This window comes from Phyllobates terribilis, unplaced genomic scaffold, assembly GCF_046119375.1.
Source record: "Phyllobates terribilis strain yellow unplaced genomic scaffold, ASM4611937v1 Scaffold_4__5_contigs__length_816908805, whole genome shotgun sequence".
Lineage (NCBI taxonomy): Eukaryota > Metazoa > Chordata > Amphibia > Anura > Dendrobatidae > Phyllobates > Phyllobates terribilis.
In genome coordinates this window covers 642,180,943-642,198,287 of record NW_027362764.1, presented here as the reverse complement: position 1 = coordinate 642,198,287, position 17,345 = coordinate 642,180,943, and the positions used below count along the sequence as shown (strand labels likewise).

Genomic DNA, 17,345 nt, shown 5'->3' with positions numbered 1-17,345 from the left:
CAATCATCAGGACCTGCTATTAGGTCGGTGTGAGAAATCGCTCAGGCTCACTTGCACAATGACAAACATTGGTCAATGTGTTGCCCACATACAGGCCACTGTGCACACGCAAAGCACAATGACCGAATATTTATCTAAATCCAGTCTCTGGATACAGGTAGTAATGTGACACTGACATAAAAAGTAAAAAAAAATGCAAAGCAGATTAAAAAAAATCTTTGCCCGTGGCCAGAAATGCAATGAATGTGCTGCACATAACTTCACGTGAAGACGTTTGTTGGTACAGTGTCAGGAAGGCCGCACATGCCGAGGTGATTCACAAACCTAATAACAGTTCAAACATGGCCGGCCCACCTCTCAAACTCAATGGAGACACTTCACTATGCAAATATTTAATCACCCTGTGGGTTACCAAGAATATACAGGTTTGTTAATGAGTCATTTATTTCACTTCACATAGCTGCCAACATTACAAAAAAAAGTAGAATAATTCACTATTGGACAGGTGCATCGTGGCCCACGGCTAATACACTGCCGTACTCAGGCCAGTGCGGAGCCACTCACTGACGTAATGGATCCCGGACAGCCACCGCTCAGAACATATGCTGTAACTGTACCATGAAGAACCTGGCAATGTTTCACTATTCCTGCCAGCTAAAACGGTCAGGGCTTACATGAAACCAAAAAAAAAAAGTACATCCAGAGAGAGCCATCACCAGTGCACAGCCATATTTTATTGATGTCCTGGGCAATCATTGAGCTAAAGACGCTACCATTCAAGCTGGAGATGTTTGGCTCACCAAGAACACGCACAACAAATATGCACAGTGAAGCAAAGAATAAGATGCAATTGGTGCAGAGGGGCTACAAAACGCAGAGGGGGGTGCAGCGGGGCAACAAAAAGCAGTGGGGGTGCAGCGGGGCAACAAAAAGCAGAGGGGGGTGCAGCGGGGAACGAAAGTGCACGGGGTGCAATGCGAAGTAACGACTCAGTCCATTGCCAATGGCAGTCATCTGTGGTTGCTGGACGGTAGCTGCGAGAACTGCCACCTTCATCCTGGCATCAGCAACTTTTCTTTTAATTAGCCGACCTGACACAATGTCACGTCACAACAATGACGCTATTCAAAAGAAGAGCCGTGTAGCAGTCAGGTAATAGGTGGTTCTCAGGGCTCCCGTCCAGCAACCACAGATTACGGACATGATCAACGGTTCCTGCAAATCAATTTGCACCAACTCTACTTCCAGAGAAGAATTACTTGAGACATTATCTGTTATTTCTAAGGGAATAATAACACACATGACTTGATTCATTGAAACTTTTTGCCAGAATTCTGGTGTTAAAACTGTTTGAAATGTCACAATTTTCATTGCACAACTCTTATCTGGGCAGTAATGTTTGTGACTTTGTGTTTTTATGCCAATCCTGGTCTGGAGGAACATAACTGGTATCCACCCACCCTTGTACAACCATTGTAGATGTAAGCTACATTGCTTCAGCTTCCTTGAGACAAATGTCACTTTGCCTCAAACATATGAAAGGGGAACGAACGTGCCACTTATGGGGGTCAGAGAAAAGCTCATAAATGTTTTAGCACAGACTCCTCAATGTGCAACTGAGAAGATGGTTTAATAAACACACATTACCCTGGAATTAATGGCTGAATTACTACTTCCTCAGAGCATTAGAGACCTACTTTACCACGCTGATGCAATGCCTAATTTGCACTCTTACAGTAACAAAAACTCCTTGTGATTTACAAAAATCAGGAGGGGATGTCGACTCCTTACTACAGTCAATAAACTGCTCCTCCCCAGGCATTACATGTCATTGCATGTTTACCCCACATCATTAAGAAAATATAATAATAGTTGGCAATTTCGGTACATGGGTCTCAACCATTGGCGCAGATTTACTTTGGAGCCCAGAAATACCCTTCTGAGTCTCATCAACAGTGAGAAATAGGGCGTGGACCAGGTTTGGGGTCATATGATGGCTGGCTGATAAATAAGCACAGTGGTCAGTAGTCAAGTCAACCATGTAAGTCATCAATAAAGATATCACTTATTGTAGCAGATACCAACAAAATAAAGCCAAAAGCAGGAGTCACAGATTTTCTACATATACTCACTGTTATTATGAATCTGTAAGATTCCCCAATGATTTTCTACCTCCCCAATAGGTTCTAGAGACTTATTCTGCCATTAAAATGTTTATTGTTCTATATACTAATGCACAAATTAGTGCAAAATAAATTCCTACCGTGCCACTGACTGCATGTAAAGACCAGAGTAGTCCGACGAGGAGATTACGCAGACTAGTCCAACCTCAAGAGCTGCAGACACAACCCCTGGGCATGAAGGATGTAACCTGCATTGCCCACAACTTCTCAGTCCAGACAACTTTACATCAGAGCCATCATTACATTTTTTAGCTCTTTTCAGTAGCTCTTTTGTGTGATTGCCCCAGACATGTTACCATTCGGTTTCCAGGAGACTCAGTAAGCTTTGGGTGCCTACCAACCTGCTCCCAGTTCAGTGGTCATCTTACCTTGGACAACTTTTTGTAGGTATTAACCACTGTGTGGAAGGAACATCCTACAAAACCTCCTCTCTTGGAGCTACTCTGAACTTGTCTAGCCATCATAATTTGGGCCTAGTCAGAGCCACTCCTTTCTGCTTTCAATTTTCAAGAACCTCTTGCATAATATAATCCATCACTTGATAACACACATACTCACAGATCTGGAGCAGATTACTGTATGGGAGCACAAAGAGGGGCATCTGTTCATGGGGAGTACTATTTTTCGCACAAAGGAAGGCACTAGGAAGGAATTATTTCTGTGTGGGGCGCTGACCTGAATCTGGCAATGCCAAACCACAGGGAGCAGGAATTAGTCTGGCTTTACGGTTGCAGCCAGGTATATTTTTCTGTGAAAAGCTCTGGCATTAGGACAGGCGATAGGAGAGAGATACACATAGGAGAGACCTGTCAATCACCTGGAGCGCTGTGAGTAGGGATGAGCTCAAGTGCTTGTTACTGGAGTTTGCCTAGGGTGCCCGGGTATGCACAGAGTATCGCGGGTGCTCGAGTGACATCTTCGAGTCCCCGCGCTAACAGCCGTGAAACATGCGGGACGGGGACTAGAACATGTCACTCGAGCACCCGCGATACTTGGTGCATTCCCCAGCACCCTAGGCAAACTCGAGTAACGAGAACTTGCGCTCATCACTACCTGTGAGTAAAGGCCGGCTGGTGGTGGCACCAAATTTGTCTGGTCTCTTACCATAGTTCCCAGACGGCTTTTCAAACTATATTGTCTGGAGCGTTTCAGAGAACGATATACCTGGCTGCAATCGTGCGGCTAAGCTCGGATTCATGGTGCCAGTGGTTTGAGCAGCGTGAATCGCATGACAGATAGCATTAGTTTAAAGGGAACCTAAGTGCAGAACTTAAAAGTTATCTTTATATTCATCTGCTGACACCTTATCAAGCTCTTGTTTATATAACCCATTAATGCTTAGTTTTATAATTTGTAGTCAACTTTTCAAATCCACAAGTTCAAACCCAATCCTTATACTGGTCCATATATATGGCTTCAGTAGGTAGCCACACACCAGTGATTGTAGCCGTGTGAAACAGAGCTGGACCATCTGTTGATAGGGGGTCAAAAATTTGTACCGAGATGTTGGATATTTTCGCTCATTGTGGCCCATGTACATGACAAATCTAGATAACAGACACCGGATCAATGCCAGTGCACATTTGCCACCATTGTCATATTACACGTTTTATTAGTTACAGATCTATCTGGACCTTTATCTGGCCATATACTTCAGCTCCCTTGTCTAACAGCTATTCCTTTTGACATCCCATTTTTCTATGTAGACAAAGAGAATTTAGCTACTGCCAAGTACCTTTGGTGACAACTTTTTGCTGAACTCTAGTATGTGTTGAATATGGCCAGCATAAGAGAGAAGCTTTGCTCTGCCCTGATCCGGCGTCCAGTCGTTTCTACCGTGGCAGTCTATCTATGCTTGACATCCTGGGTGCCCTTTTATGACGTTGCAAGGTCTAATAAAGAGCAGGAGGCACCCAGGATACACATGCAAAGAATACCCTGGTGAATATTCCACGGAGGACCAGACTGGACAGAGGACCAGGGCAAAGTGAATCTTTTTGCTAGACTCTATTAGATACCCATTAGCCAAGAAAGCCCAATGCCCCCATAAACATGCACACTCGAGTGCACATGCGTGTGTTCTGTATGGGAAGACAACAGTAAGCTATGGCTACCTTTAAGAACAAAAGTGTCAGACATGTTAAAATCCAACAGCATCCTTCCCTATCCCCAATATCTGCCATAGGATGAAAGTTGGGACACCTCATACACATTAGATGGATGGTCGGACTCTCCAAAATTAGAATCAAGACGCAGAGACATCAGACATTACTCATTTTGCCATTAGCACTGCTCCTATCAGTGTTAATCAACTTTGCGACTGATACAGCCAATATAAATGAGCCGAATACCATGCCAAGATTTACTCCTTTCTACCAATCCCTGACGTCATCGATAACATCTGGAATTGTTCTCTCAAGTTCAGAATATCGAGCCTTCTATTATAAAACATGCATCATAAAATACTAATTTTCCTGAAACTAAACTAAGATTTGTGCAAAAATCACCATTGTATATCAGTAAGAGCCGCATATACATATTAGGTCCTATTGAAAGCAAAGTGCAAACTAGGCTAGGACATTCCTTTATAGGAGCTTATCTTGTGTCCTCTACTCCTAGTGACAGCTGGCAAACTAGCTCCACAAATCCTCTGGTAAGTGCTGAGCTGAGCGACGTGACCCTCCCCCTTTACCAACAGGGAGGGGCACTCCAAAAGGTCTCCTGCTTTCCTGCCCAGGCTGCTGCAGCAAGCAAACAGTGAAAGGGACAAAGTAGTTGCTTTTTGCTTGGACAAAAGAATATTTATGTTGACGTTAGAGAATTCACAAGTTCTCTGGTCAGGCTTTCCCCCCATCTCAAGCCGGGTGCAGACAGATCAGGCCCTGGCGGGATACAACACAACCTGATAATAAAGTCGTACTCCATGCACAAACGCTGCATGTACAAAGCTCTGGATAAAGCTGTCGGCAACTCCAAGGACTTGGGTTTTATGTTCATTCACGGCGGCCCATCATCCCAATTCAAGTACCAATAAAAGGGTACTGCATTTACTCCTTGGGGGTACGTGCACAGAACATCTTTTTCAGGTGGATTTAGCCTGAAAAAGCACTCTAAAACTGCTAAAAAGCATTAACATATACACTGCAATGTCAAAACGACTTGCTGTGCATATATTCAGATTTTTTTTTTAGCCAATACTAACCACTTCAGGCTTTGACTGCTGTGAAGCAGCTAAAAGAAGCAACCTGACAATTCTTCAACCGGCTTCCACTCACTAGTTTACATATATAGTTTAAGAAGAAAAAAAAAATTCACTGGCGGCAAAGCTGCAGCCAAAATGACCAAATAAAGACGCCAGAGAAGACACTTTAATAAAAACAATGCTAGCATGTTCCTGAAGCATCTTCTGTTTAAGAAACATTCTGTGTATGTACCTTTAGAGTCACCTTTTTTGGAATGTGTAATGCATGAGAAGCGTCCTGAAACGATACACCACCTCAGGACCATACACCACCTCAGGACCTGTCAGCAGAATAAATGCTGTAAAATAAAGGCACATTTCAAGGCCTTTTTACAGGGACCTATGTAAATCGTGCAGATTCCATATGGTCTCCTTAGAGTCACAATGGGATATGCTGCCGTAAACATTTACAAGCTCATTGGCATATGGGTGCCATGTTGATAGCTGCCAATGATCTGGAAGCAGTGGTTATACAAGTAATCTTACCGAGCATCATCCTAGATAAAAGTGAACCAACACTTAAAGGGGTATTCCCATCTCCAAGATCCTATCCCAATATGTAGTAGGTGTAATAATAATAATATTAGCAAATACCTCCAATTAGAAATCTAGTATAGTTTTTCTGATTCGTTAGGTCTCTTTCCTCATGTGCAGGCACTGCATGACCTTAAGTATCCATGGTTATGACCTCTAGCAAGTAGCTAACTGTCACTATATCAGAGTCGTAACCATGGATACCTAAGGTCCTGCAATGCCTGCACATGAGGAAAGACATAGCGAATCAGAAAAACTATACTACATTTCTAATTGGAGGTATTTGCTAATATTATTACTACTACTCCTACTACATATTGGGATATGATCTTGGAGATGGGTATACCCCTTTAAGTAAGCATAAGTACACGACTATAGAGGAAAAAAAAATAGGGATCCTCTAAGGCCCAGTATTCGGCTTAATTAACTTTTGTGAAAAAAAAAAAAAAGATTGCTCTTTGAAACTTAATAGATTTATTAGTACAGATATGAGTGCCGCCAACTCGAGCCAGTTGACAGCTAATATTACTCCTTACATTTTTGTTAAAAAAAAAAAAAAAAAGAAGAAGAAGAAGCCCTAATTTATCTCAGCAAATCAATTTGACCGCATGCCACAATCTCATTTGCGCAATGCATCATCAATCCACACTTTCATATACGTTACGTTGCAATGTGTTTGGGAACTGACAGCCATTGGTGCCATGTTGGTTTTTCAGCTGGTCCTGGAGACATCCAGCAGCCCTTCCCTTAGGCAATCACTGATCCGGCATCTTGCTGCATCTGTCCAAAACACCACTGTAATGCCCAATGGCCACACGATTTGGTATCGATAGGCTGATACATTGGTCTATCGAGTGCCGTTCGATAATGAGAACAAATCGTTAGCAAGGTTTACATTTATAGATCGCAATGTCTTTTATCCGTTCTTTCGATCGCTTGTGTGAATGTGTTTTCTTTCTCTCCTGCTATTTCTAATGAGTAGCAGATGCCCATTTTATATAAGTAAATGTACAACCAAAAAACGATAATAAAAGCCATGACAGACACCATCAACGACAAGTAAGCAAATTCTCGCAGATCGTTCAACCGCTGCACGTTTACCCTTGACAATCACTGGCCATGTTTCCTGTGTAATTTTGCCCACCATGTCAATTTGGCGTAACTGCGGCAGTCACGTGTCACCACTACAGCAGTATCAACAATGGCTGGCGGCAACACTGGAGCAGCGAGAGGTAAGGAACGCGCACTTTGTTATTCTTATGCAGAGGATGCCTATAGACTACAGCAATGTAAGTGCTACCATTTCCAGCCTGTGGGACTGTTCTTTCGACAGCTTTAAACCAAGGTCCCATGTTATCCGGTTACTCATAAATGCCCTTTAAAGCCGCCCACACAAATACAATCTCTCTGCCTGATCGTGATATACTGTGTCTGTACTTCACTTTACCATCGCCATTATCTTTAAGCTGTTATGTTTTGGTTCTGAACAAAGTAATACAGAAACCCCTGAAGAAGGAAGGAACTTGTTGATTCACCACAACACAAGTACATTTTGTGGTGATTTACGTCTCTGGACTTCCTGAGTGGACTGTATAACCAGAAGTACAAGGAAATGGCAGAAGATACCTTATATTCTGATAAAAATAAAGACTTCTGGGTGAAATCTCAGGAGAACATGGACGCTAACCACACGAGGACTCTGTGCTAGGCTTGTTCAGATAAACAGGAAGATGGGAAATTGTAGAAATTGTGCAGCTTCATTTCCATCTATGAACTAGTGTGGTCATTTCAGTAATGATCACAAATCAAAGCGGAGAGAAATGACATCTTTATCTATGAGGACATATGTGCTCACCATCTTACCAATTTATATTTTTTTATTAATCTTATTATCAGTATTGATGCCTTGTAATATCCAGACGGTCAGCCCTCCTGGAGCTTCTGACCAACTAAGATAGCTCAAGGTGGCCCAAGACATGACTACGATCTTCTTACAGTTTTCACTTGAATGGATGCATCATCTAATGTAGTTTTACGACTAAAGATTCTGTTTTTGCACGAAGGAAAAAATAAAAAAAGTCTTTCAAGACGCCTATTCCTTCTGCCAGGTCACTGTCAAAAACAGCAATTGTTCATCCTTGGTAGGATACACTTAAGGATAAATGCAAAATTACAGTTTTCTTTCAAATGATTGTGCAAATACGCAATATAGTAGCAGTGTCCTCAAGAATAAAGGCTTATACAGAAAAAGGTCACGAGTACAAGATTCTCCTAATAACATCCACATACCCAAATAGGAGATATGGACAAGGGTTGTGGTCAGAAAGCCAATCTCTGCAAAGAGGTGCTTAATGGTAAAACTTCTCCCCCAGTCTGCTTCTCTTCCCTGCCAATTTGTGTAACTCAAGCCCCCCATCTCCTCCTCTCTCCCAAAGGGCTTTGTGACCTAGTCCTAGACTATCCCATTTGCCCCGTGACAAAGCCCCTGTTGACCTACTACCTTCACTGTCCGCCAAAGAACACCTGCCGGGTTTGGGGCTCTCCCCTGCCTCTGCTTTACAGTCCCCTAACCCCTCATTCTCGGTAATAAAAGAGGCTTGAAGTGATGCTAAACAATTATGGCACTAAGTAAGCCAATCAAAAGCTAGTGTAAACTTAGACTTGTGTCTAAAGATAAGCCAAATTATCATCATCCAACAAGAGCCTCAGACAAATGTGGTGAGTTTTAAGTCTTTCTAGCAGAGCTGTGGAGTCAGAAAAAAAATGGACCGACTTAGACTCCTAAAATATATAATAAATTGAGTTCAGTAGTACAATGCAATAAGTGCTGTAATTTTTTTCTGAAGAATTTGGGAAAGTTATGAAATGTCCTATAAATGTCTGCTCTATTCCTGATCTAAAGATCTTGGCTTTTAGTTGAGATGAATCTGTGCTGCACTTTATGTACATGCTGAGTAGTGAGGAGTCTGATTGGGGAGTCAGGGAAATTGAGAAGTCGGTGGTTTGGCTTACCAACTCCAAAGCCAGCTTTCTAGTTTTAAAGGGGTTGTCCAGCACCGCTGTTCCCAGAAAGTGACATGACTTGTTGTGTCACGTGCAAGCTGCAGCCAATGAACAGTCACTCGTCAGCTGCGGCTCATCACTACTTCATCAGGTCAAACATCAGTTCTGAGGAAATAGTAAAAGGCTGCAGCTGACGAGCGACCACTCTTAGGCTGCAGTCTGCACATGACACAAGTGACACGACAGCGGCACCAACATCACTGGAGTGGCACCTCTGCAGGATGTCAGCCTACACTGTTCTTATTCTCTAGAGAGTTTTGAATTGCTTAAGCTGAGGTTGTCCTGTAGTGGAAAATCCCTTTAAAGATGTATACGAGAGCCTTAAGTTTACACTGCACAGGATTAGTAAATGGTCCCCATGGTATATACATGCAGCCTCCCAAGTGGCTGGTGACCGCACTAGTCCACAGTCATTGCCAGCACAGACTTCAGCACGGGTGTAGTACAGTGGGAACAATTCCAGAAACAATCTAGGCCTCTAGATGAGGCCAATTAAACCACCATGTGGAGCATCGTTTCACTACCCAAAAGGTGAATTTTGTAGTTTTTGCCCACAGATGCTATTATCCGCTATACTGTACATGAATAACCCTAATTATAAAGAGATTTTATTATTGCCATCGCAAACGTCCTTTACTTCAACTGTAAATCAGAGAATAAAAAGGAAGGGACATGAAAAGAAGAAGAGGCCAGTACAACTGGGGGAAAAAACAGATCTCTGCCGACAATAACCATTAGCACATGTACGTGATATGGACAATAAGATAATAATTCATCATCCAAGACTGACAAATGTAAACTATAAATATTCTATTATATATGGCCAATATGTAGTCACGTATTATTTCTCATCCTTAAATCAGATTTAGTTTTGTCCTTTTGAGGCAAGAAACCAAAGCAATCAAGATGGAAAATCCTTGTTTATGTTTTCAGCCTCTCTTTTATTTCATTATATTATACCGTAACTTCATAAAGTTTAGTTATTTGTGAAGATTTTAGATCAGGAATGTCATCTGCATTTTGTAGGCAGCATTTGCAGGACAAGGTTCACTTTCACTATACATCCTAAATGAAAAAAGGGTTTTTAAAAGTTGTTTTTGTTTTCTGGTGGGCTCCACTCGAAAACTAAGAACATATCATTAAAGTAAATTTGTTGCAAACATTTCTGCCATTGTCCCATTCATCTGAATAGACTTGGAGGAAAAAAATGTAACTGCAGCTGAAGCAGCCCCATTCAGATGTATGGAAATAATTTTTAACCACAGAAATTTCTACAACAAATTGACCATGTGTGAAGATTTACCTCCTAGCTGACTTGTCGTGGATCGCTACACAACAAAAGATACCTGTGCCACTCCACAAGTCTCTCCAGCACCCTTCTCTTTGGCTATTTCACCGAGCATACTAATATTCCTACAACAGAATTTAAGGGGTGATCTAGATCCTCTCATTTTGGGAGGACGGTACTGCTGACATTGGATCAAGGGGTGCTTGCCAGGTCTCGTGCATGGCCAGCAGTAAGTCTCGTGCATGGTCAGCAGGTATGGTGGCCACTAATGCCAGGTCAACAGAGCCTCCCACATCCAAATGCGGAATGTGACAAATGACGGGTAGCCCCCTTTATTTGCCCATAGTCATAAAGAGTAGGTACTGCCAGGCAGGATTGCATTTGTCCTCTTCATTAGGCCAAATGACACACAAAGCGTTCTGCATTTGCATCCTCCAGTGTATCGGAGCTCAGATTCCTGTAGTCGACAGCCATTGACATTTCACGTACCTTTCAGTTAGACTGGAACCATCTCCTCAAATGTGGCGCTACAATTGTAGAAATTGTAAAATCTGGACATTATTTGCTGGAAAGAAACAAAAAAAAAAGTTAATGCAATAAATGTTGTAAACCTGAAAACTGTGACAATCTAGTATTCTGCATGTCTGATAAATCGGGATCACATATTGAACCACACACTTTTAGACCTCATTCAGAGGCCTGTTTTTCACATATGTGCTATATGAATGTTTTTCACAGGTAGAACATGTACCCGTTATAGTCTATGGAATTGTTCACATGTCCATGTTTTTGAGGAATGTGTGTCTGAAAAAAATTCCAAAGCTTGGCATGCGACCAGTTTTGTGTCCAATGAGATATAATGATAGAAGTCTCGAGCAAGACGAAAAAACACTGCAAATTTTTACAGGATAATGAACCAGTACACAAACTGTACAATTACAATTTTGTCATAAGTTGTATCTAGTTAAGGCATAAAAGATTTTCGCCACGATCTGAGAGCAGCATAATGTAGGGGCAGAGACCCTAATTCCAATGATGTGTCACTTTCTGGGCTGCTTAGTGTAGTTTTTATAAAAATCACAGTTTTAATCAGCAAGAGATCATCACTAGAGGACTAGTAAACCAGCTACCAGGTAGTCCTCCATATTCACGAGCTTAGTATAAACCGGCCCACAACACGGATTGGTGGCTTTCTGTCTATGCACAGTGTACACAGGAACAGTGAGATGGCAGTATAAATCGGAGCAAGATCGAAACGCAGTGCACGGATTGGCCGGCGGCTCTCCAGACCCGAGTGTGACAGATTCAGGTATTTCTAGGACGCTGTCACGCTCGGGCAGGGAGAGCCGCCGGCCAGTCCGTGCACTGCGTTCCGATCTTGCTCCGATTTACATGACCTGAGTATGCCCTTACTGTGTGTGTGAATTTAGCCTAATTACTGGTCTTCAGAAATCAATTCATTCCTCGTGTCAGCCAATATGGCCTCCTCAATGGCTGAAAAAAGTTTTTCCATGCTGCCTTTTGAGAGTCCTGAATGCCAAATCTTCTCTAGTTATCATTCTAGGACCACTCCAGAATCTAGCCCCCGACAGGTCTGGAGAACTTATAAGCACTCTGATCATCGAGTGCGCCGCTTGTCAATTATTTCACTGTAGTGTGGAGATAATAGACAAGTACATTAGGAGGGCCGGAAAAACAATCACTTCCCCAGAGAAGAAATGCACACTTTTTTTCTTTATTCGGCAAACAGATGAAAATAAATATATTCTGCCGGCTGGAGGACAGAAATAGAAAGCAAACACTACACGATTTTCTCAAGCTCGACATCCAGCAGAAGACGACGAGCTCCACACTCCACTCACTCCCTGCATAGAAAAAGCGAGAGGATAAATAGAAAGTCAATATTGAAAGAAAAACATTTATCTGTAGATCCCCAGATAACGATAATCGACATGACGGGAAAAGGTATATAGGTTCACTTTATATGTATGTATTCTGCAAAGATAAAAATACTCGTAAATTATGTGCCAAGAGAGGCTTCTCAGCTGCCAAGTTGTGATAAAAAGGCAACAGAAAGGCATCGTCAGTCTATAATGGGGTTCTCCGCTCGTCACATCCTCAGACACCTAAACATGGCACAGAACATTGGGGGGGGGGGGGTGGCAGCTGAACTTGTTTGGCACTGGCTGGCATCTTGGTCAGATGAATAAGTAGCTATAAGGGTCAAAGATATTACACTTTTGATTTTCATTGCAATGCGCATGCATAAATACAATATTTGAGAAATAATGGGGATGTCTCATCGCAGACATTTATGGCATATTTGCAGGGCATACCATAAATGTTTGATAGATGAGGGTCGTATCTCTAGGATCCACACTTCTTGCCAAAACCCAATCATCAATCCAACTGGTGCAGTCTGTAGTGACGGGAGTGGTGACCAAGCGGATTGCTCGCACAGCAAGGCAAGATTTCGGGGGACGGGGGGCATTCAAGATATAGGTGTGGGTCCCAGAGGACGGACCCACATCTATTAGACATTAAATCCAATAAATGTCTGTGATGGGACAATCCCTTTAAGGGTTCCACCCACTAGCGTATAAATCGAATAAGTGCAATCCAATATAAAAAAAAAATCAGATTGAACTCAACCCAATCTTATTCATTCAATGAGGCCGTGCAGATCTGCATATTTTTTCTCAGCTGTATTCAGCATGCTTTGATTTCACTTTAAAATCGGTAAGGTGCGGGGGGAAAAAAAAAAAAAATCACATGCCATATGGACCATCAGTAAAGCATCTGATTTCTTCGGATACATTACATTTCTGTAAGATGGAAAACTGTAAATGGTCCTGTAAAAGATTAATAGCTGCTGAGTAGAAAAACGGATTGTACACAGACAGCACATGGATGACAAGTGAGAAACAACCGTCCCACTCTCCTGGATGAGATTTATATGCCCTAAAGACAACACTTCAATTACATCTTGATGGCTTTGTTTCAAGTCCATTTTGCTGGTATAGAAACACTAAATGAAAATGCTGTCACTGCCCAAATACTTCTAATCCCATTTGTATATATAATTTCTGTATTATTATTATTGCTGAATGTCAGTGGTCACAGCGATACCACAAGGATGTTCCACCAATTGTGTCCATAATGTTTGTGGTGCAAGTGCACACTAGTAGTGCTATCATTTAAGGCAAGTGTACAAGTTTATATCTTCTTACACACCTGTTTAAGGCTAGGTTCACACATACAGTGCTTTCTACTGAGTATTTATCTTGCGGTTTCTGTCAAAATCCCTGAAAAACAGGATCCAATATAAAACCTGACAATAGCCCGATAAAGCCTCTCACTATAAGGGCTCTTTCACACGTCAGTGTCTCCAGTACAAGTGGTGACCGTATCCACACGTACTCGAGACACTGATACACGCAGACCCATTCAAATCTATGGGTCTGCACACGTCAGTGTGTTTCCACAAACCGTGTGTCAGTGTGCTCCACACGCTGACATAAGGGCTGTGGAGTCGGTAAGCCAAACCTCCGACTCCTCAATTTCCATGTCTCTGACTCTGACTCCCTCATACACGGCTCATGTTTAAGTGATAAATTTACTGTAGCACAGATTCATCTCAGCTAAAAGTCCAGACCCTTAGATCAGGAATAGGACAGACATTTATAGAACATTTCATATCTTTCCCAAATTTTTATGAAAAATATTCTCCACAAACTGCATTGAACTACTGTACCCAATTTATTATATATTTTAGGAGTCAGAGATGGTCCATTTTATACCGACGCCACCAAGATGGGCTCCGACTCCACAGCCCTGCTGACATGTCCATTTTTTACACGCTGAATGGTGAGCAAAATGTCTCACGCTGAACACACATGGATGACATCAGTGTGACACGCACCGGCGCCTGGGAATCAGCGCTACAGCGAGCGGGCCCCGGAGCTGCGCTCAGCAAGCGGTGTCCTGTCACTCACTGAGCGCAGCTTCGGGGCTCACTCGCTGCAGGAGTCATTCTCCCCGGCTTCTCGGCGTGAGCATGGATTACAGCGGGGGACACTTAGGACAGGTGAGCTTGGGAACAGCGCTAACTGTACCACTAATTCCCAAACACCGGTAAGTGTGCTCCTGATGCGGCACACAGGTGCACACGGACTTCTCTGGTACCGGAAATATCCGGACGTGTGGAACAAGCCTGTTCAGCTTCTTTCAGACATGCACAAAAAAAAAAATACACGTTTTTCTGCACGTCTGAAAAAGATGAACACTACCATGATGGAGGCCAGACAGTGTCCAAAGTGATTCCATCCACCTGATAATAGTGAATGGCTCCATCTGTCGGAATCCTGCTTTTCATGGATTCTGATAAATCTTACATTGGAATTCATGAAGAAGAAAAAAAGGATTCTGGAAAAAACCCTAACATAGTGCTCAGCAGAGAGCACTGTATGGGCTTGTTCAAAAGTTGTATTTTTGCAGCAAAAAACCCAAAAAAAACAGCATTTTACTGTACCAACAAAGTGAATCAGATTTCTAAAACCTCATGCACATGCTGCTGATTTTTCCTTTGCAGATAAGCCGTTTCAAATCTGCAGAACGTCAATTTTTTCAGCCATTCAAATGAATGAAAAAAAAATGCACATATTTTACACAGCGTTTTTTCTTGCAAAGAGACATGTTTTGGTGCAGAAAAGTCTGCTGCAAATACTTATGTGCACATACCCAAAGCATACAAATCTAGCCTAAGGTGACAATATGCATAACAAACAAATGTATAACAATGTGCAGGTTAGTGTATGTTCACACTTGCTTTTGGACATTCCTTTTGTCTGCAACTAACAGAATTCATGTAAATAAAGGATCTCCCTTGCATAACTGAAGAAAGCAAAGGCACAGGGGCCCCATTGATCATTTTGGGGCCTCATTGACTGATTGCTTACTTCTGCATCAGTTAAACAACTGATTTGCCTTTTACAACAATTCTCAAGTCTATTCTTAAAAACAAGACGGCAGAGCAGCCCTGGGGCTCATTCAGACAGCGGTTTCTTTTCACATACAAGATAAACGGTTTCTCTACTTTCTCCTAGCTAGCAGCAGAGGAAAAACGATCAGCACAAGGAAGGCATCGGGTGTACTTAGCTTTTTTAAAATTTTTCAGGGGCACATAGCCTTGAATTGCCGATCTTGATGGCACATTCTGATCAATGTCGCCCATGTCTCCACGACTCTACTCTGACTGCTCCGTCCCCAAAAAAATCTATATAAATAAAAATGTCAGGCAAGAAGCCCCATAGAAGTGTTACCTGGTATAAGTCTGTGAAAAACACGGATAGAAGTCGTACACGAGAAAACGGAAATCTGAATGAGCCCTTGGGCAAAGTTCACACAAACGTATCTTCAGTAGCTGTGGAAAACGGACTAATAACCACAGTAAGACATTTCCAGGCAGTTTCTTCCCAGGTCCTGTGATTTGCACAGCTCCCCACAATGAACTAAGGTGAAGAAAACACGTTCTGGTGTTACACAGCACAGATACAGAAAATGTAAGATATTTATTCATTCCTATGATTTATAACAACGTATATAACACAGCAATTATCAGGTCAGTGAACAACAGCCCAGCTGACAGAGCAGCCATCACTTCAGCAGCGACATACAGACACTGAACAGGTAGCCAAGGTAACCGAACAAGAGCCGCGAGGTAAACACAGGAACATTACGCAAGAGCCCCGGATCCAAGGAGTGAGCGAAGAGGAGGACACAAGAGCCTGGGATCCTACAGAACGCCGCACAAAACCGTACCCAGGTCCCGGGCATCACAAAACCGTACCCAGGTCCGAGGCCGCACAAAACCGTACCCAGGTCCCGGGCATCACAAAACCGTACCCAGGTCCCGGGCATCACAAAACCGTACCCAGGTCCGAGGCCGCACAAAACCGTACCCAGGTCCGAGGCCGCACAAAACCGTACCCAGGTCGCACAAAACCGTACCCAGGTCCCAGGCCGCACAAAACCGTACCCAGGTCCCAGGCCGCACAAAACCGTACCCAGGTCCCAGGCCGCACAAAACCGTACCCAGGTCCCAGGCCGCACAAAACCGTACCCAGGTCCCAGGCCGCACAAAACCGTACCCAGGTCCCAGGCCGCACAAAACCGTACCCAGGTCCCAGGCCGCACAAAACCGTACCCAGGTCCCAGGCCGCACAAAACCGTACCCAGGTCCCAGGCCGCACAAAACCGTACCCAGGTCCCAGGCCGCACAAAACCGTACCCAGGTCCCAGGCCGCACAAAACCGTACCCAGGTCCCAGGCCGCACAAAACCGTACCCAGGTCCCAGGCCGCACAAAACCGTACCCAGGTCCCAGGCCGCACAAAACCGTACCCAGGTCCCAGGCCGCACAAAACCGTACCCAGGTCCCGGGTCGCACAAAACCGTACCCAGGTCCCGGGTCGCACAAAACCGTACCCAGGCCGCACAAAACCGTACCCAGGTCCCAGGCCTCACAAAACCGTACTCAGGTCCCGGGTCGCACAAAACCGTACCCAGGTCCGTGTTCGCACAAAACTGTATCCAGGTCTGTGGCCGCGCAAATAGCAACACAAGTCTATGGCTGCGCAAGCGAAAAGTGGAAACGAGTCTAACAGGATTTACTCTGACAGATGAAGGGGGAAAAGAGCATATGGCAGAAGGAGACTTCATTAAGCGTTTGGTAATTTTGCTCCCAAAGAAGCAATATCTAATTCCCTAGCTCCGGCATGAGAAGGCCACTTTACGTAATCATGTATCAACTGTGCCGGAAGCAAAAAAAAAAAAAAAATAGATCATTGGTTGCTTTTAACATGTGGCCAATTATCAGGCATTGTAAGCAATCATGGTAGCCAAAAGATCGGATAAGGGATTGCTCACGCTTTGTTTTTTAACTTATGGTTCATATTTAAAAAAATAAATGCAGCAGGTCAACTGTAGTTTTTCCCTATAGAGATCAAAATTGTTTAGCATCAAGAAAGCCACAAGAA

The 17,345-nt window shown here is 43.3% G+C and overlaps 1 protein-coding gene across 7 annotated transcripts in view; it reads right to left on the bottom strand.

Moving 5' to 3' along the window:
* NCOA2 (nuclear receptor coactivator 2) overlaps positions 1 to 17,345 on the bottom strand; it is a 161,817-nt gene that overhangs the window by 84,604 nt on the left and 59,868 nt on the right. For 6 of the 7 annotated variants that reach the window (XM_073679407.1, XM_073679412.1, XM_073679408.1 and 3 more), the window contains one exon: positions 10,799 to 10,874. The gene's annotated coding sequence lies outside the window, so the exon portion shown is untranslated. Of the gene's footprint in view, positions 1 to 10,798; positions 10,875 to 15,630; positions 15,777 to 17,345 lie in introns of those variants that run through there. The other variant, XM_073679409.1, reaches the window with a different exon arrangement.